The 22,383-nt window shown below is 37.7% G+C and overlaps 1 protein-coding gene and 1 pseudogene across 11 annotated transcripts in view; one reads left to right on the top strand and one right to left on the bottom strand.

Moving 5' to 3' along the window:
* FHIT (fragile histidine triad diadenosine triphosphatase) overlaps positions 1–22,383 on the bottom strand; it is a 1,654,094-nt gene that overhangs the window by 621,706 nt on the left and 1,010,005 nt on the right. The window lies entirely within an intron of this gene.
* LOC119510530 lies at positions 21,715–21,808 on the top strand (annotated as a pseudogene).

Here is a 22,383-nt window from a genome sequence, read left to right on the forward strand (position 1 = left end):
GGAAATAAGTATAAGTATTCAAGGTAGTTTAAGCTTTCCAAGTCTTCAACTTACATGAAACTATAAAGTGGTATGTTCAATCAGTGGAAGTTTATTATCCACTATCCACTCATTTGAAAACTAGAATTTCTTTCAATTGGAAATAGTGTCCTTCTACTGACTGGCAGCTACCTTCCCTGGGATCACCCATTGGCTGTTCTTTCCAGAAACATTTTCCTTGTCAGCTGTGACTGCAAAATGGAGCTGTACGTTTCAAACCTGCAAAAGTTGCTTTTGCTCATCCCTTGAGGCAGGTATTTTAGCCTAAGCTATCTTTTAGGTGTTTATGATTAAACATAAAAAGATTGTATACATGTGAAAGTAAAAAGAATATCTTTTGATATAGACACTCTTTTATCTATCTCTTCATTTAACCAGCACTTACTGAGCACCCACAATATACCAGCCTTGTGCCAGGCACTGAGGATCCAAAGGTGAGTAACACATGGTCCCTGTCCCAAGAGGCTCACAGTCTAGTGGCAATAAACAAAGAAGTATTTTAAAACAAAATATGAAGTAATAAATACATAAAATAAACAAATAAATAAAACAAATGAGAAGTACCTGTAAAACGTTATGGGAACTCCATTAAAAGAAAAAAAGAGTTATTCCAAATAGAAAATGATGAGGAGTTGCACCTATAAGACTTAACATACTCTATGTTGAATATCAAACCTGTTCTGAACCTGAGATTACACTCATGGGTGGTTTAGAAGGCTCTTGAGTGTCTGTCCAGGCCCACAACCCTTCTCTGAAAATAACCCTTCAATCTTTCTCACCCACACACCAAAGCTGAAATGACCAAGGATGTACATCTGACCCACATTGGAAGAATCAGATTCTCTTCTCTCAGTGTAGAGAATTTGGAATTAGAATTCAAGGGATGAGTCTGCTTCTGTTGATCCAGTGAACTCAGATGACCTAGACTACGTGTTATAGGAGGCTCTCTGGGGCAGGCATGTGGGGCCCCAGACACAGAGAAGCAGAGAATGCTACTGACAAATAGAGAAAAGGAAGAAGGAAGCAGTCACCTAGAGAGACACAAACCACAGCTGTAGTTCTTGTCTGCCTTTCCTTGTGAGGCCTAGCAGTATGCCCTGATTTCTCCTTGAAGGAGAAAGACCAGTTTGCTTAAGATGAAATCCCTATTTTGGTTAATTTTGAGTAGGTTTCTGTCACTCTCAGAATGAAATGATTCCAATTTGTGAAACTGATTCCACATTCACACCGGTTTAGGTACTTGCTTCAGTTACCCCACCTGCAATATTGGGATGGGAAAGCAGTTTCCCCTTTCAGGAAGAAAGCAGAATTCATAATAGATGTGCAAGTGTTTTAGATGTACTTGGATGATACATTTTCTTTTTTTTTTTTTTTTTTTTTTTTTTTTTTTTTTTTTTTTTGGCTTTTATAAAAAGGGGTTTATTTGGTTACAAAGTTACAGTCTTAAGGCCATAAAGTGTCCATCAACAAAGGGTACCTTCATTGGAGGATGGCCAATGGTGTCCAGAAAATCTCTATGAGCTGGGAAGGCACCTGGCTGGGGTCTGCTCCAAAGTTCTGGTTTCAAAATGGCTTTCTCCCAGGACGTTCCTCTCTAGGCTGCAGTTCCTCAAAAATGTCACTCTTAGTTGCTCTTGGGGTGTTTTGTCCTCTCTTAGGTTCTCCGGCGTAAGAGTCTGCTTTCAACAGCCGTCTTCAAACTGTCTCTCATCTGCAGCTCCTCTCTCATCTTCTGTGCATTCTTCAAAGTGTCCCTCTTGGCTGTAGCTCCTCTTCAGAATGTCACCCTCAGTTGCTCTTCAAAATGTCACTCACAGCAGCACTGAGTTCCTTCTGTTTGTCATCTCATTTATATGGCTCCAGTGATTTATTTATTTATTTATTTATTTTTGAGTTGTTGGATTTCTTTATATATACAAGGTATCAGTCTTTTGTCACATACATGGTTTCCAAATATTTTTTTCCCATTGAGTTGGCTGCCTCTTCACCTTTTTGACAAATTCCTTTGAAGTACAGAAGCTTTTAATTTTGAGGAGTTCCCATTTATCTATTTTTTCTTTTGTTGTGTGTGCTTTGGGTATAAGGTTTAGGAAATGACCTCCTAATACAAGGTCTTGAAGATGTTCCCCTACATTATCTTCTAGGAGTTTTCTGGTACTGTCTCTTTTTATTTATTTATTTATTTATTTATTTATTTATTTATTTTTTAATCTTCATTTTATTGAGATATATTCACATACCACGCAGTCATACAAAACAAATCGCACTTTCGATTGTTCACAGTACCATCACATAGTTGTACATTCATCACCTAAATCAATCCCTGACACCTTCATTAGCACACATACAAAAATAACAAGAATAATAATTAGAGTGAAAAAGAGCAATTGAAGTAAAAAAGAACACTGGGTACCTTTGTCTGTTTGTTTCCTTCCCCTATTTTTCTACTCATCCATCCATAAACTAGACAAAGTGGAGTGTGGTCCTTATGGCTTTCCCAATCCCATTGTCACCCCTCATAAGCTACATTTTTATACAACTGTCTTCGAGATTCATGGGTTCTGGGTTGTAGTTTGATAGTTTCAGGTATCCACCACCAGCTACCCCAATTCTTTAGAACCTAAAAAGGGTTGTCTAAATTGTGCGTAAGAGTGCCCACCAGAGTGACCTCTCGGCTCCTTTTGGAATCTCTCTGCCACTGAAGCTTATTTCATTTCCTTTCACATCCCCCTTTTGGTCAAGAAGATGTTCTCCGTCCCACGATGCCAGGTCTACATCCCTCCCCGGGAGTCATATTCCACGTTGCCAGGGAGATTCACTCCCCTGGGTGTCTGATCCCACATCGGGGGGAGGGCAGTGATTTCACCTTTCAAGTTGGCTTAGCTAGAGAGAGAGGGCCACATCTGAGCAACAAAGAGGCATTCGGGAGGAGGCTCTTAGGCACAATTATAGGGAGGCCTAGCCTCTCCTTTGCAGCAACCGTCTTCCCAAGGGTAAAACCTATGGTAGAGGGCTCAACCCATCAAACCACCAGTCCCCTATGTCTGTGGTCATGTTAGCAACCATCGAGGTGGGGTAAGCAAATACCCCTGCATTCTCCACAGGCTCCTCAAGGGGGCACTACATCTTTTTTTCCTTGTTTTCCTTTTTTTTTTTTTTTTTTAACTTTGCCTTCTTTTTTAAATCAACTGTATGAAAAAAAAGTTAAAAAGAAAACAAGCATACAATAAAAGAACATTTCAAAGAGACCATAATAAGGGAGTAAGAAAAAGACAACTAACCTAAGATAACTGCTTAACTTCCAACATGTTCCTACTTTACCCCAGGAAAGTTACCTAATATAGCAACATTTCTGTGAACTTGTTCCTACTATATCCATCAGAAATTAACAGACCACAGTCATTCCTGGGCATCCCCAGAACGTTAAATAGCTTATCTGTTCTTATTGGATTATTGTTCCCCCTTCCTTAATTGCTCTCTATTGCTAGTTCCCCTACATTCTACATTATAAACCATTTGTTTTACATTTTTCAAAGTTCACATTAGTGGTAGCATATAATATTTCTCTTTTTGTGCCTGGCTTATTTCGCTCAGCATTATGTCTTCAAGGTTCATCCATGTTGTCATATGTTTCACCAGATCGTTCCTTCTTACTGCCGCGTAGTATTCCATCGTGTGTATATACCACATTTTATTTATCCACTCATCTGTTGAAGGACATTTGGGTTGTTTCCATCTCTTGGCAATTGTGAATAATGCTGCTATGAACATTGGCGTGCAGATATCTGTTCATGTCACTGCTTTCCGATCTTCCGGGTATATACCGAGAAGTGCAATCGCTGGATCGAATGGTAGCTCTATATCTAGTTTTCTAAGGAACTGCCAGACTGACTTCCAGAGTGGCTGAACCATTATACAGTCCCACCAACAATGAATGAGAGTTCCAATTTCTCCACATCCCCTCCAGCATTTGTACTTTCCTGTTTGTTTAATGGCAGCCATTCTAATCGGTGTGAGATGGTATCTCATTGTGGTCTTAATTTGCATCTCTCTAATAGCTAGTGAAGCTGAACATTTTTTCATGTGTTTCTTGGCCATTTGTATTTCCTCTTCAGAGAACTGTCTTTTCATGTCTTTTGCCCATTTTATAATTGGGCTGTCTGTACTATTGTCATTGAGTTGTAGGATTTCTTTATATATGCAAGATATCAGTCTTTTGTCAGATACATGGTTTCCAAAAATTTTTTCCCATTGAGTTGGCTGTCTCTTTACCTTTTTGAGAAATTCCTTTGAGGTGCAGAAACTTCTAAGCTTGAGGAGTTCCCATTTATCTATTTTTTCTTTTGTTGCTTGTGCTTTGGGTGTAAAGTCTAGGAAGTGGCCGCCTAATACAAGGTCTTGAAGATGTTTTCCTACATTATCTTCTAGGAGTTTTATGGTACTTTCTTTTATATTGAGATCTTTGGTCCATTTTGAGTTAATTTTTGTGTAGGGGGTGAGGTAGGGGTCCTCTTTCATTCTTTTGGATATGGATATCCAACTCTCCCAGCCCCATTTGTTGAAAAGACCATTATGACTCAGTTCAGTGACTTTGGGGGCCTTATCAAAGATCAGTCGGCCATAGATCTGAGGGTCTATCTCTGAATTCTCAATTCGATTCCATTGATCTATATGTCTATCTTTGTGCCAGTACAATGCTGTTTTGGCAACTGTGGCTTTATAATAAGCTTCAAAGTCAGGGAGTCTAAGTCCTCCCACTTCGTTTTTCTTTTTTAGAGTGTCTTTAGCAATTCGAGGCATCTTCCCTTTCCAAATAAATTTGATAACTAGCTTTTCCAAGTCTGCAAAGTAGGTTGTTGGAATTTTGATTGGGTTTGCATTGAATCTGTAGATGAGTTTGGGTAGAATTGACAATTTAATGACATTTAGCCTTCCTATCCATGAACATGGAATATTTTTCCATCTTTTAAGGTCCCCTTCTATTTCTTTTAGTAGAGTTACGTAGTTTTCTTTGTATAGGTCTTTTACATCTTTGGTTAAGTTTATTCCTAGGTACTTGATTTTTTTAGTTGCTATTGAAAATGGTATCTTTTTCTTGAGTGTCTCTTCAGTTGGTTCATTTCTAGCATATAGAAACATTACTGACTTATGTGCATTAATCTTGTATCCCGCTACTTTGCTAAATTTGTTTATTAGCTCTAGTAGCTGTATCGTTGATTTCTCAGGGTTTTCTAGATATAAGATCATATCATCTGCAAACAATAACAGTTTTACTTCTTCTTTTCCAATTTGGATGCCTTTTATTTCTTTGTCTTGCCGGATTGCCCTGGCTAGCACTTCCAGCACAATGTTGAATAACAGTGGTGACAGCGGGCATCCTTGTCTTGTTCCTGATCTTAGGGGGAAGGCTTTCAGTCTCTCACCATTGAGTACTATGCTGGCTGTGGGTTTTTCATATATGCTCTTTATCATGTTGAGGAAGTTTCCTTCAATTCCTACCTTTTGAAGTGTTTTTATCAAAAACAGATGTTGGATTTTGTCAAATGCTTTTTCAGCATCTATTGAGATGATCAATTGATTTTTCCCTTTTGACTTGTTAATGTGTTCTAATATATTGATTGATTTTCTTATGGCGAACCATCCTTGCATGCCTGGAATGAACCCCACTTGGTCATGGTGTATGATTTTTTTAATGTGTCTTTGGATTCGATTTGCAAGTATTTTGTTGAGGATTTTTGCATCTATATTCATTAGGGAGATTGGCCGGTAGTTTTCCTTTGTTGTAGCATCTTTGCCTGGTTTTGGTATTAGATTGATGTTAGCTTCATAAAATGAGTTAGGTAGTGTTCCATTTTCTTCAATGTTTTGAAAGAGTTTGAGTAAGATTGGTGTCAGTTCTTTCTGGAAAGTTTGGTAGAATTCCCCTGTAAAACCATCTGGCCCTGGGCATTTATTTGTGGGAAGATTTCTGATGACTGATTGGATCTCTTTGCTTGTGATGGGTTGGTTGAGGTCTTCTATTTCTTCTCTGGTCAGTCTAGGTTGTTCATATGTTTCCAGGAAATTGTCCATTTCCTCTACATTATCCAGTTTGTTGCCATACAGTTGTTCATAGTATCCTCTTATAATTTTTTTAATTTCTTCAGGATCTGCAGTTATGTCACCTTTTTCATTTATTATTTTGTTTATATGGGTCTTCTCTCTTTTTGATTTTGTCAGTCTAGCTAGGGGCTTGTCAATCTTGTTGATCTTCTCAAAGAACCAACTTTTGGTGATATTTATCCTCTCTATTGTTTTTTTGTTCTCTATGTCATTTATTTCTGCTTTAATCCTTGTTATTTCTTTTCTTGTACTTGGTTTAGGATTGGTTTGCTGTTCATTTTCTAGCTTCTTCAGTTGATCCATTAGTTCTTTGATTTTGGCGCTTTCTTCCTTTTTAATATATGCATTTAGTGGTATAAATTTCTCCCTTAGCACTGCTTTTGCTGCATCCCATAGGTTTTGGTATGTTGTGTTTTCATTTTCGTCTCTATATATTTAGCAATTTCTCTTGCTATTTCTTCTTTAACCCACTGATTGTTTACGAGTGTGTTGTTTAACCTCCAGGTATTTGTGAATTTTCTAAGTCTCTGATGGTTATTGACTTCTAATTGTATTCCATTGTGATCAGAGAATGTGCTTTGAATAATTTCAATCTTTTTAAATTTATTGAGGCTTGTTTTATGTCCCAGCATATGATCTATTCTGGAGAAAGTTCCGTGAGCATTAGAAAAGTATGTGTACCCTGGTGATTTGGGATGTAATGTCCTGTAGATGTCTGTTAAATCTAATTCATTTATCAGATTGTTTAGGTTTTCAATTTCCTTATTGGTCTTCTGTCTGGTTGATCTGTCTATAGGAGAGAGTGATGTGTTGAAGTCTCCCACAATTATTGTGGAAACATCAATTGCTTCCTTTAGTTTTGCCAGTGTTTCTCTCATGTATTTTGTGGCACCTTGATTGGGTGCATAGACATTTACGATTGTTATTTCTTCTTGCTGAATTGCCCCTTTTATTAGTATGTAGTGGCCTTCTTTGTCTTTCAAAACATCCCTGCATTTAAAGTCTATTTTATCTGAGATTAATATTGCTACACCTGCTTTCTTTTGGCTGTAGCTGGCATGAAATATTTTTTCCATCCTTTCACTTTCAATTTCTTTGTGTCCCTGTGTCTAAGATGAGTCTCTTGTATGCAACATATTGATTGTTCATTTTTTTGATCCATTCTGCGAATCTATATCTTTTAATTGGGGAGTTTAATCCATTTACATTCAACGTTATAACCCTGAAGGCATTTCTTGAATCAGCCATCTTATCCTTTGGTTTATGTTTGTCATATTTTTCCCCTCTGTCTATTAATATCCTTTATTGTACCCATACCGAATCTCTTTAGTACTGAACCTTTCTCCAAGTCTCTCTGTCCTTTCTTTGTTTCTCTGTCTGTAGGGCTCCCTTTAGTATCTCCAGTAGGGCAGGTCTCTTGTTAGCAAATTCTCTCAGCATTTGTTTGTCTGTGAAAAATTTAAGCTCTCCGTCAAATTTGAAGGAGAGCTTTGCTGGATAGAGTATTCTTGGTTGGAAACTTTTCTCACTCAGAATTTTAAATATATTGTGCCACTGCCTTCTCGCCTCCATGGTGGCTGCTGAGTAGTCACTACTTAGTCTTATGCTGTTACCTTTGTATGTGGTGAATTGCTTTTCTCTTGCTGCTTTCAGAACTTGCTCCTTCTCTTCTGTGTTTGACAGTGTGATCAGTATATGTCTCGGAGTGGGTTTATTTGGATTTATTCTATTTGGAGTTTGCTGAGCATTTATGATTTGTGTATTTATGTTGTTTAGAAGATTTGGGAAGTTTTCCCCAACAATTTCTTTGAATACTCTTCCTAGACCTTTACCCTTTTCTTCCCCTTCTGGAACACCAATGAGTCTTATATTTGGATGTTTCATATTATCTATCATATCCCTGAGGTCCATTTCGATTTTTTCAATTTTTTTCCCCATTCTTTCTTTTATGCTTTAATTTTCCATTCTGTCATCTTCCAGGTCACTGATTCGTTGTTCAACTTCCTCTAGTCTTGTACTATAAGTGTCCAGAATCTTTTTAATTTGGTCAACAGTTTCTTTAATTTCCATAAGATCATCCATTTTTTTTATTTTGTCTTGCAATATCTTCTTTATGCTCTTCTAGGGTCTTCTTGATATCCTTTGTATCCCGTACTATTGTCTCATTGTTCATCTTTAGTTCTTTGAGTAGCTGCTCTAGGTGGTGTGTCTCTTCTGATCTTCTGATTTGGGTGCTTGGGCTTGGGTTATCCATATCGTCTGGTTTTTTCATATGCTTTATAATTTTCTGTTGTTTTTGGCCTCTTGGCATTTGCTGAACTTGATAGGGTTCTTTTAGGATTTGTAGACCAATTGAAGTCCTTATCTCTAATTTATCAGATCTACAGCTTTGTGGAGTACACTTTCTCTAACTAACCAGCAGGTGGCGTCCACGAGCCACCTGTTCTCCACAAGCCGGTTCTCCCCTGCTTAGCCTTTTTGGTGAGTGGGGGAGTGAGTCTTGTGGGGTCCAACTGGTGTACCAAGCTTGCGTGTGTAGTTGGTGTTGCCTGCCCTGTATATGGGGCGTGTTTCTGGGCAGTAAGGGAGGGGGGGTGGCTCTAACAATCAAATCTCCCTGGTGATCCTAGAGTTTTAAAGCTACTGCAATAGTCTAATCCTTCAGTTCAGTCCTGTCACAGTTTGTCTCTGCCACTGACCCACAAGTCCTTGGTATTGGCGTATAGCTCCTGAGACTTGCAAGTGGGCCCCTCTTCCAGGCTGTGCACCCCAGGTTCTCTGTTGAGGGATGACTGTGCTATGTCACAGGTGAGTGTCGTCCCCCCAGGGCAGTTCTGGGCTGCTGGGCTGTGTAGGGAGGCTCCCAGTCTGCTGAAATGATGGCTGAATGGGGCTTTGTGAATTCACACTGCTCCACCTTCCCAACTCTGGGACAATCAGCTGAGGTTGCAGGGAAGGCTAATGTCCACGCCCAGTTTTGTGGTGTGTGCCTGTTATTTGAAGCACTTCCGTCACACTGGGTTGTCTGGGGCAGCTCTGGGCTATGGGCTGGCGACGGGCAGGAGTGTTTCCTGTCCACCAGGATGATGGCTGTGAGTAGACACCCCCCTTTTCTTGGGAAATTGTGGTGTTTAGTGAATTTTCTCAGCCACTGGATTACTGCCTTTTGTCTCAGAGCTCTCTTAGTTCTGCTCTTGTCTTGACCTGCCCAAATTGCAAGTCTTTGAAGCTTTCTGTATTGGGCTTCTTAGAGTAATTGGTTTAGAAAAAGAAAAAAGGATTAAAAAAAAAAAAGGGCCCTCCTCAGAGATCTAATGGGTTATTGAAATGCTAAGAGACAAAGCAATTAGGGCCATTAAGGAAAGGTCCACAGGGCAGAGAGATCAGCTTTTCTTCGGGATTTGCAGATGAGCCTCAGGGCCTGAGCTCTGCCCTTCCCTTTTCTATGTTCACCAGAACTCCAAAAATCCTCCGCTTTTATTTTGGAGTTTTTCCTGCTGTTTTTTTGTATGTCTGTCTCCTCTCTGCTGGGCTGGCTGCTCTCAGATTCTCTGGTGTCTGGTCTCAGTCTATCTATCGTTGGAGTTTGGATCAGTAGAATGAGTTCCCGATAAGGGCTGCCACTGCAGTTCCTTCTCCTTCCCGTAGCTGACAGCCCCTTCTCCCACGGGACTGAGCCTGGCAGGGAGGGGTGCGGGTCCCCTGGCCACAAAAACTTACAGATTTCACTGATCTCAGCAGTTCCACGTTTTCATGAGTGTTGTATGAAGTATGCCCAAAGTCAGATTGCTCTGTGGTGTCCAGTCCACACAGTTCCTGGCTTTCTACCTACTTTCCTGGAGGAGTAACTAAAACATACAGCTCACCAGTCCGCCATCTTGCCCTGCCTCCATGATACATTTTCATATACATTTTCATGTATACATTTTCATTTACATGTAAAACTTTTAAACTCTAACTCCTTATGGAGTATTGTTTACAGAATGAACCCTATTAAAAGTCAAGTGGAAAGATTTTTCAGCAAAAATGAGGTAGGAAAAAAATTCAATTTAAATGACCACGATTCAAAGCAGGGCTCTATATTCAACTTCAGAGCTTAGTTCAGCTTTGGCCATTTCAAAGTGTGGAAGAGAGATCGGAGAGAACGAGGCAAAGGGGAAAGAGAAAAGAACCCACTCCAGACCATGGGGAGGAAGAATACAGCAAAGGATTTTATCCTCATGGTAAAAGCCGCATCTTGCTATTAAATCAAGTTATACAGCAGACCGTACTAACAATGATCTTCTTTCAGTTGGACAAAGAAAGGGCATCAAAAGACAACTTTAAAAGTTTTCACACTGGAGAAAGCAGGGTGCCCTACTAAAATCAGCAAAATAGGACTCATACCTGACCTATGGGGGATTTTCCTCCTGCCTTCTAGCATCCAGAATCTATGGAATATTGCAGACAGTTGCTACCTTCTGCTGCACACCTTTGAGGTCACTGATAGCTTATTTCTTTAAAGAAAAAGAAAAAGATGGGAGTCCTCAGGTGATGTTATTCCTCATTAATATCTCTGATAATGGGCCTGTTCACCCAGAAGTTGGAAATTGGCTAAACTGGAAATTAGAAATGATTTAAAAATAATTTTGCTGATTGATATGAGTCCAGGATCTTCTGCATTATCAACGTGTTCAATATATATCCAGGTCAAATGATACTTATTTTAGGATACATCTCCTCTGTGTTACCATGGAATTCACTTCACCACATAATTGCCACTTTATCACATAATTGCCACTGTGCTTCTGTTGCTGGTCTTGATTTAACCTTCCTTTCTATGTAACAAATACATTTATCATTCCCTTTTTACTGCAGTTTCAGTGTTTAGCAGAGTGCCTAGCACAGAGGTAACAGGAAAAAAAATTGTGAATGCACAAAAAAGTAAGTAGTGATATGTAGGTTTCATGCACATTCTGAACTCCAGTCCATCATAAAAGCTAATGTTTTGTGAGCACTTACCAAACTCCAGGTGTTACACTAAGTGCTGTATGTGCGTTGTCTCATTAATTCCTCACAACAAACCAATGAGGAAGTAAGGTGTAGAGAGGGTGACAGATGAGTCCAGGGTCATAAAGGCCCCCCATGGTTTATCAACTCACAAAGACTTTGCTTAGGGTCTAGCATGTGGTCAGTGCTCTGAGGGATACAAACCCAAACAAGAGTATAACCTTGCTCCAAGGAATTAGTTACGTGGTGTCTATACAATTAATTCCAACATGAACAAAATCTGGCAAGTACACTTGAAAATTAGGCTCAAGGTGCAGAAGACAAAAAACTCATCATTGGATGGGAAAACCAGGGAAGGCTGTGTGGACCAGGGACAAAAAGGCTGGGCCTAAAACAAGAGAGAAGATTTACAAAGGCAGAGACAGGGGACCAGATAATCTTCCGTAGTCATCCCATGGCACGACGGGCAGTTTGGTTCTACCAGAGGCATCAGGCACATGTGGGAAATGGTAATGATAAGTCCTCTTTGGGTCATAATGTACCAATTCCCCCTAAGGGAACTTGTCACATCCTCATCCTAAAGTGTAAAGAGGTTGACAGACTGGGCACTCTCAAATCTAGTCAAAGAGTACTCTGTAATTCGGAACTTTAGTGACAATGAGGATACCACTAAGTGATCAATTTTGTGCAAACTGAGTTGGAAATCACAGAGACAGATATATTAGAACCACAGCCCCTATATTCAGGAGGGAGAGAGATGGACTAACAAATCATGACAAGATCTCAAAGTATGTAAGCCTCAAGGACCCTTGTGGGGGTCCTTCCACTGTGTCATGTGCAGACAGTGATTATGAGAATGAAACTTCAGCACTCCATGTATCCACCACTCACAAAAGCAGATGACTGGATAATGATTATAAATCAAGTGGCCTCCCTTGAAATGGGCCTTGGAGGCACTATCAAAATAACCTGTGGCTAAGAGTCCAGTATGAATTTAACTGACTCACTATGCAGCTCAACTATCCACCATTCCTCTAACAAGGTGAACTATGGATTAATGTAAAAAACACACATATCAGATGCGGTTTCTGATAGCACTATGCTCCAAGTGCAAGATTTACATAAACAGCACTTCTGTGGTAAGAAATAATTTGCTTAGGCAATTTTACTGTCTCCTTTTCGTTAGTTAGAAAATGAAGATTTAGAGATTTGGAGAGTTCTCTAATGTTCTGACATTAGCACAGAGTAAAATAAAAACTTCATATTTCTTTGAATTAATATCCAATACTCTTTTAGAAGAAAGTTTATCAAATTAGAAGTGTAATTCTTCTGTTTAAAAGAAAAGCCTCACTATTCTTCATAATGAATATACTGATTGTGGGATTCTAGTCACTGTCAATAAACAAAATGATAGTAAATAACCACTTGAAGTCAGCAATTGATGTAACAGTGCCTCCTAAGTTCTACGTTTGATATGAAAGCACTATTTCTGTTGGGATGTATGTAGATGAGAGTTCAGCCCTTACGAAGGACGTGTCATAAGATCTTTCACAGATGTTTAAAATTCCTAAAAGAGTAAAACATGTAGGAAAATAAATAACAGCATCTCAACTTTGTGTAGATTAGATATTAAAAACAGACATAATCTTAGTTACAATAATTAATATTTAAAGAAGGCAATGTAAAGAACACAAATATGACAAATGACATATTGGCAGGACTGACAGATCCTTCAGTTCTAGCTCCTGACCCCTTAGGCTGTTAACAAGCTCTTTGAGGACAGGCATTGGTTCCATTTTGTTCATCACTGAATCCCCAGCTCCAAATTCCTAGCACCTGTAAGACATATTGCCATTCAATAAATATTTGTGGAATGAATGAACAATGACAAAATAAACCATATTTGAGCACTTCGCTTAAGCATATATTTTATATATGGGATAAGTGGAAGAAATTCAACATTTATTATGTGGATCTATCTGTTTATATGTTATACTTCCCTTTCACATTTAGAAAAGTGGTCATAAGCTGTGACTACAATGGTCAAATTTTGTTGAATCAAAAAATATATAAGTGACAGCAGCAGTAATAACAAGAAATAGTTCCAGAATCAAGGCAACAGGCTACTTAGTGTACATATGTTGGGTAGAGCACTAATGTACTAAAATAAAGAACAGATTGTCTCTTGGAGTTCACTGGAATGATTAGGGACTAGTAAGAATATGAATACACTCAGGTTCACTCCAGAAAAATCTTTAGAAGAAAACCATTATGATGATGCATACACCAGGCCTGGGTGCCCAGGCAACAGGAGTGGCCCAGCCCAGCCCAGGAAGTCTCTGATGAATACTCTCACACCTGCAGATTTAGTATGGTTAGTTTTAAGTGCAATAGACTTATAAACGATTTTCATGAGGAAGGTCTATAGCTTTGCTTTAGGGAAAAAACAAAACAAAACTATTTTAATTTGAACCAAGCAGAATAATGTTAGAACAACAAAAGAAATTTGCCTTCATTCATCTAATTACAGAGAGAGAGAGAGAGGGAGAGAGAGCAAGGTTGGAGGGAATAGCAATGAAGGAGAAGTTTCTTTTCTTTCATGTAACATGGTAAGAATTTTGCCTTTTATTTAAATCCTCCTCGTGGCTACACTTTAAGAATTGAAAGTCATTTATGACAACTGAAACTAACAATTTCTTATTTCTTTGTTAAAACTTAGGGCCTGAGCATATTCTTACTCCTTTAATAATATAAATATAACAATATGTAATATAATGCTGAGAACAAACAAAACAATTTAACCACCTGCTCTGGAAAATATTTGTTACAGCAAAGAAAAATAAATAAATAAAGAACTAACTAAACTAGCTTACTTAGCAAGCTGATAGCTTATTCATCAAGCCTTACTTTAAGATCCTCTCCTCTCTTTGGCAACAAAACATTTTGAGACATATCCAGGGGAAAAAATAACCATTTTGAAATATGGTGACAGAGTTCTCTCTAACAAAGCCTTGCCCTCCAATTGAAACTATTTACCAGAGCCTTATCTGACTGGCAGGACAGGCAATTTGGCAACTCCAGGCCCACCTTTTCTCCCTGTTTCACATAAGGAAAGAATAAAAAAGGCTAAGAAACACTTTTAAAAGACACAGCAGGAACTCAAGGCCACTAAAAAACTGAGATTTAGTCATATTATTATAGAAGACTTCCAAGAAAGAATCATGAGGAAATATTAGAGGTCAAAAACATTGTAACAGAAATGAAGAATGCCTCTGATGGGCTCATCACTAGATAGTATACAGCCGAGGAAAGAATCAGTGAGCTTGAAGACAGGTCAACAGAAATTTCCCAAACCGAAATGCAAAGAATAAAAAAGGAAAGAGGAAAAGATGAACAGAACATTCAAAACATGGTACCACTTCAACAGGTATAACATACATATAACTGGAATACCAGAACAGCAGAAAGAGAGAATAGAGCAGAAATGTATGTATTAACCCTTTATCCTGCAATCTTGCTATAATCGCTTATTAGTTCTTAGCGATTTGGGGTGATTATTTTGAGATTTTTGACGAGGACAATCAGATCATGTCTGAACAAAGACAGTTTATTTCTTCCTTTTGTAATCTATATAACTTTTATTTTATTTCCTTATCTTATTAGTGAGGACTTCCAGTACAATATTGAACAGGAATGATGAGAGGGTACATTCTCGCTTTGTTCTCAGCTGTATTATTTTCCTGTGTTAATTGTTCTTGTGATTGTAATTTGTACTATGTTCCTGTAAATCCTGAACATTTACAAGTTCCAGGGATTAGAACGTGATATCTTTTAGTGACTATTATTCAACTTCCTTCACTGATCTTAAGGGTAAAGCATCTAGTTTCTCGCCATTAAGTGATATGAGCAGAGGTTTTGGTGGATGCTCTTTATCGACTTGAGGCAGTTCCCTGTCTATCCCTAGGTTAAGAGCTCTATCATGAATAAATGTCAGGTTTTGTCAAATGCTTTTTCTGCATCTGTTGATGTTATATGATTTTTCCTCTTTAGCCTGTTGATGTAATAGATTTCATTAGTTGATTTTTAAATACCGAACAAGCCTTGCATATCTGGAATAAATTCCACTTGGTCATGGTGTATACTTCTTTTTATAAATTGTTAGATTCAATTACCTAACACTTTGTCAAGGATTTTCTCATCTATATTTATGAGAGACACTGGTCTGTAGTTGTCCTTTCTTATAATGCCTTTATCTGTTTCAGCATTAGGGTAATGTCGGCCTTAGAGAATGAATTGGGAAATATTCCCTCTGCTGCTGCTTCTCTGAATGTTTGATAGAATTCACCAGTGAAATCATCTGGGCATAATGCTTTCTATCTTTTTTTGGACAATTATTAATTTGTGATTCAATTTCTTTAATAGGTATAGGCCTATTCAGATTATCTATTTCTCCTAGTGTGAGTTTTTGTTGTTTGTGTCTTGCAAGGAATTGGTGCATTTCATCTAAGTTAACAAATCTGTGAGCATTGAGTTGTTCACAATATTCTTTTATTACAGTTTCAATATAAACCTAAATGAAAAATGAAAAACTATAAAACTTGTAGAAGATAGGACAGGAGAAAACCTAGGTGACCTTGAGTTTAGTATGAGGTTTTAGATACAACACCAAAAGCACAAGCCATGAAATAAAACATAGATAAGTTGGATGCTATTAAAATTAAAAACTTCTGCTCTGTGATAAACACCAAATAGATAGGCCACAGACTAGGAAAAAATCATTGTAAGACACATATCTGATAATGGACTTGTATCCAAAATATACAAAGAACTCTTAAAACTCTATGATAAGAAAACAAACAAGCTAATTTAAAAATGGGCACAAATCTGAATAGACATTTCATCGAAGAGGTTTTACAGATGGCAAATAAGCATATGGAAAAATGTTCAACTTCATGTGTAAAGGAGCTCAACACCATTTAATTTTAGGGTACTGCAAATTACAACATTAATATACCTCTACACATCTATTAGAATGTGTAGAGAATGCCTAAAATCTCAAAACTGACAAGACCAAATGTTGACGGATGTGGAACAACAGAAACACTCATCACTGCCGGTAGCAATGCAAAATTGTACAGCCACTTTGGAAGATTATATGGTGGTTTCTTACCAAGCTAAACATAATCTTACCATATGATCCAGAAATTGTGCTCCTAGGTATTCACCTACTTTAGCTGAAAACGTATGTCTCTACAAGAACCCGGATACAACATTTATAGTAACTTTATTCATAATCACCCAAAATTGGAAACAACCAAGATGGCCTTCAATAAGTGAATGGATAAACAAACATGAGCTATTAAGCCACAGAAGGACACGGAGGAAGCTTAAATGCATATTGCTAAGTGAAAAAAAAAGTCTGAAAAGACTATATGCTTTATGATTCCAGTTATATGATCCTCTGAAAAATGCAACACTATAGAGACAGTAAGAAGATCAGTGGTTGCCATGGTCAGGGGAATGGTGGGATGGATGAATGGATATTTTTAGGACAGTGAAACTATTCTGTATAAGACTGTAATGATTGTAGCAAGACAATATATATTTGTCAAAACATTTAGAACTGTACAACACAAAGAGCAAACATTAATGTAAACCATGTTTACAATAATGTTTAACAATAATGTATCAATATTGGTTCATTAATTGTAACAAATATACCACACTAATGCAAGATATTAACAACAGGGGAGGGGAAACTGTGTGTAGGGGCATGAGGGTTATGAGATCTTTCTGTACTATTGCCTTAATTTTTCTGTAAATCAAAAACTGCTCCAAAAAATACACTCCTAAGGGAAAAAAAAAAGGCCCATCTAAAAATAATTACTTGGGATGATCTCAAGGAGTGGGATCCAGAAGCCTATATTTCAAGCACCTGGGAGGATTCTTATGGCTGCCCAAACTTCAGTCCATGGCTTTAGGTAGACAGAGCTCCCATGTGCATAGAGTAGTCAGTATTGAAATTGGTTTAGTTCCAAGAGTAGGTCTTGTATTTGAAAGAATAGAGGGTATGCTGGATAGCTTTTTTGAGTTAAAGGATGGCAGAGCTAAATTCCCTCAGGAACAAGCCATCCAGAATGAAGAAAGACTTTAGACAGTACACACTCATATAAATACTGGCTTTAGTTTAGATTCTTCACTAACAAATTTTCAAATTGGATGGATTTCATAGGCCAGCTATATAGCCCCTTTCATTAGAGATATGGAAAACATTGATTTATGAGGGATGTGTATGTGTGCGGTTGTATACATATGTGTCAGGAGATGCTCAGCTTTGCTCCCTCACTCAGCCATAGTTGTTTTGTGTTTTTTTTTTTTTAATACAGATATAATTAGCATATCATAACACTTAAATTGTACAACAGTATTTTACTATATTCACAGATATGTACAACTATAACCACTAATTCCAGAATCCAAATTCTCTTTTAGTATGTGTCTCAAATTGAGGGTACACAAAGGACAGATTACCTATGGACATAGGCTATAAGAAGAATCCTTGACTTTTTTTTTTAATGTTTATTTACTCTGTGTAAATACATCTAGATGCTGCTGATATTTAAGAAGATTGTCATTCTCCCCAGCAAGAATGTAGGCTGATACTTTTTAAAATTTCCACACAGAGGACTGTCATCCTGACCCAGAAAAATTAGCTGTGAAAATAAACACATTTGGACTAAATAATGAAAAAGAGGTTGAGAGAGAGTGCACAGAAGAAACAAAAGAAGGAGACTATGGGCCAAAGGTATACAATAGGGAATATGAAAAAGTTTCTAGGGCACTGCAGAAAGACAATGTATTCTAGTGATTACCTTTATTAGACTCTATTGGATCAGGAGCCAATTCATTTAACATTAATGGCAGGGGAATGCCATACATACATTATAAATAGCCATTAAGTTGAGATAGACAGCTCTGCACTGGGTCACTATGAATTAATAAAAAAACTGAAGGTGGCATTTCAGAATCATAAAAAAGACAGATTTAGTAGAAAATATTCAATAAGAATAAAGAAGAGCAGTATGTATTACACTATTTGTCTGAAGAACAAACTAAAAATGAGTACAAATTTACCATAAACCTAAAAATACCCTCCAAGAATGAAACACTTATTTCTTGAAAATGGATGTCACTTACATTTAAGAATCTGAGTAGTTCAACGTGTGACATTGGCAAATGGTAAATGCAAAGACAAATGAGACATAGATGTTCAGCTGGAAATTAGACAAAATGTTAATGAAAGCAGAATAACCTCACTGAATACAGTTCCATGAATACATGATAGTAGCAGAATTGAGATTATTAACAGATAGGTCTAATTTCAAATTTCTCTGTTGGGCTAATCTTGGAATCTACCCCATTTAATGGACTGTTTACAAGGCAGGTCATGTACAAAATAACCATAATTTTGTTAGAGTTTATTCTATCAGTTTTCACTAGTTAGAGAGTGAAATCATGTTATAAAAAGAATGGTTGTGGTGGATATTTACATGGATAACTATATTTTTCATAACATTTTTCTCACCTTCTTTGATAACGCATACCCACTGTTTCAGAATAATTTGAAAAAATAATTAAGAGATATTACTGTAAGATTCTTTTGATATCATAATGTTTCTAGGATAACTCATGGACCTCTATAAGAATTTCCTCATGGTAGCTCTTATGACACAAATCAATATAGTCTTGGTTAAGAAAAATCATCAAAAACTTGGAAATAAGGCAGAAGGGTTTAAATATGACATGTCTTTCCAATGTCACACTACAATATTGTTTAAAAAGTCCACCCAAGGATTAATTCTTGAGGAAAAGGTACTGCTGTGGTTGACTTTGCCATATACTATTTTATTAGTGCCCAGCCACTGTGAATTTACAAGGTAATTTTTAGATTTCTGTCCAGTACAAAAGATAACTCCACCTCCAAAGGTTATTATTTTATTGCCCTGTAGGACAACAACCAGTCTTGGTTCTAACCTATTAATTGTATTCAGATAGTCTCTCTCTCTTTTCCTGTTTTTTAAACAAAATGCCTATAAACACCTAGTTCTTCAAAATACTCATGGATTGTACTGGTTTCCTCATTAAAGAATTATTAAACTTTGGTACATATTTATTCTATATGTACATGATAGTAATGTTTTTAATCCTGTGAAAATAATAACTCTGTCCCTGCTCCAAGCACCTGCGTAAGATTTAAATCAATCAAGCAAGCAAGCAGACAACCTACACCTCTCTCTTGAACTTGAACAAACCAAGGCTTATACAAATTGTATTGTGACACAGAGTGGCTGGGGTAAAAATGACAACAGATAATATTTATCTGCTGACAAAGCAAAAGCCTCTTGCCTTTAAGGGTTTACTATTGAAAACAATACTGTCAGATATGTAGAATATAAAATTGTACCAACATGAGCAAACTCTACTTTGTTTTTCTGGTGTTTGGGGAGGTGAATTACCGCCTTCAAATAGTGATTATCACTCACAATACCAAAAATAGGTCTAACTCCCCTTGTATTATCAGTACAGGGGTTTGCCACCCATCCAACAAGTATATCTTTGAGTTACATTAATGGAATGAGAGAGGTATACACCTGATGACATATGTATTTATAAATTATGACATTTTCATGGGTCTTGTGACAGCTTTTTAATGTGTCAGTTTGGATAAGATGAACTACAGTCTCCAGTTATTCAATCAAATACTAATCTAGGTGCTGCTTTGAAGGGATTTTGCAGATGTAATTCAAGTTGACTTTAAATTAGGGAGATTATCCTGGGTGGCCCTGACTTAATCAGTCGAAAGGCCTTTAAAGAGGATTTAGGCTTTGCCTGGGTAGAAAGCCTGTGTACAAAAGCTCTGCCAGTGCCTGTGCTTCCCAGCCTACTCATGATCTTCCTTTCCTGATAGCCTGGCCTAGGGACTCCAAACCTGCTTAGCCAGTTCCCATAACCGCATAAGCCAATTCCTTGTAATAAATCCCTTAATACATACATACAACCTACTGGTTCTGCTTCTCATACAATGCCTATGCATAAGAATACAATACTACCAGCTCCCTTCCCTCCCTCCCACCAGCATTACCCAGAGTCAAAAGCCCTTCTAAATGCTGCAATTACAATGGTAAATGAAGTGACAGGACTTCAAGGTAATTTGCATCTATCTGCAAGTACTTTAAACACTTAACCAGTCCAAAATTAAGCATGATACATCCCTCTAATCCAGATCCCTCTTTCAGTTTCCCTGTTTCTAGTCATGGTACCATCCTTCTTTTGGCCACTGAGGTGCTTTGCCACTTCTCCCTTCCTGTGTACAGTCTGTCCGTTGCTCAATCCTTTACCTGTCTCTCAGCAAAGCTTCCAATCTTTGGGTTTTTTAATACCATTACACAATGTCTTAATTCTTGTTTGGACCTCAGTAAAATCATCTCACTGGCCTTCCCTCAATTTATGTCTTTCTTTACTTTAATCTAGTTTACATACTAAATACTCTTGATTTAAATCCTAGCAAATGCCCTCTAATATCTACTGAATGAAATCCTAAGGGCTCATTCTCTCACTCAAGAGCCCTACCTCCATGGCTTCAATTCAACAATTTTTCTTTTTCACCTTAAACTCCACTATTTTCCCCTTAAAGCCAAAATGAACTACAACTAACTCTTCCCCAAATATGCCTTGCCTTTTCCACCCGCAAGAATTTGTGCTTCTTATCCCTGACCTTCCCACCTCTCCCCACATACACAAAAAATCTTCTTACCTTATCTCAGCTGACCAAACTCATATTTAGCCTCCAAGGTCTGGTACTATTGAGAAAGCAAATGTGCAGACCTGGATTCCTTCCAATTTGATTCTGCTTCCTCACAATTAATTCAATGAAATAAGCCCTGTTTGTGCTATCTGTCTGTACTTCTTGTAAGGTATTTACAGTACCTCCCCATCTGGGAGAATCACTGAGTATCTGTCTAATACGCACCAACCAGGACTCATGCCTCAAGTCTTTCTTTCCCAATCTATCCTTATACCATCGCCAAAGGGATCTTACTTCCACTATTACGATCATTTCACTTATTGCCTAACATGCTCAACGTCTTTCCTTCCAGATAGTAAATTCCTTGAGAAAAGAGATTATGTCTTGAGATCTCTTCCAACCAGCCACACCCCTGCTACTTTCTGACCCTATTCCCCTGGGCAAGTCACTTTCCTGATCTGTGTCTCAGTTTGCTTACCTATGACATGGAGATGGTAATACTTGGCCTCATTACTACTGAAGGGTATCATAAGGATCAAGTGAAACAGAGGAGGGAAAGGGCTTTTAATATGCCACACCAAAGCATGGGACTTTTCTTTTGGTTTTTCCTTCCTTCCCTGCTCCCCCCACCCCCACTTTTGGCATAAAGATGCTCATAGTACTCTCTAAGCCTTTAATCACTCCTACATCTATAGCTATGCAGCTATGCGTCCTTTTAATTCACTTGGTTAAAAATTCAAAACAATAAAACCAGTTATATGTTAAAAGTTTCACTCCTTGTGCTTGCTTAGACAGCACATATACTAAAACTGGAATAGTTCAGAAAAGATTAGCATGGCTCCTGTGCAAATCTGTGAAGTGTTCCACATTTTTTTTGTATTTTATGCTTGATTGTTCTGTAAACCCATGGCTTCCCTAATAATAATAATAATAAAGTCTCACACCCACCCATGTTTGTGTTTACTCCATTCCCAACTCACCTGTTCCCTTGGAACTACCTTGGCCAATTTATTGTGCATGTATCTAGGGTTTCTTTAAAAAGATAAATGCAAACTCAAATATATATTCTTATCTCCTCTTTCTTGTAGAAAATGGTGTATCACATACATAATTTTACCCTTTGCATATTGCAAGTAACAACAAAGCTGATACACTTTTTTTCTTTTTAACTTAGCATAGCTACCACACAGCTATAAAAAGAGGTCATTCTGTTTTACAGCTGCATATTATTCCATGTCTTACATTTGGGTTCGTTCTAATCTTATGCTATTACAAATAACACACTACAGGCAATGACCCTGTATATGTGTAATTGTGTACATGTAGGCTTTACTATAGGATAAATTCCCACAAGTGGGATTGCAAAGTCAAAAGGTAAAATACATTTGTAATGTTGACAACCACTGCTAAATCCCCATCTATAGAAGTTGTATCATTGTACATGCTCA

The sequence above is a fragment of the Choloepus didactylus genome, chromosome 1 (genome assembly GCF_015220235.1).
Source record: "Choloepus didactylus isolate mChoDid1 chromosome 1, mChoDid1.pri, whole genome shotgun sequence".
Classification (NCBI taxonomy): domain Eukaryota; kingdom Metazoa; phylum Chordata; class Mammalia; order Pilosa; family Megalonychidae; genus Choloepus; species Choloepus didactylus.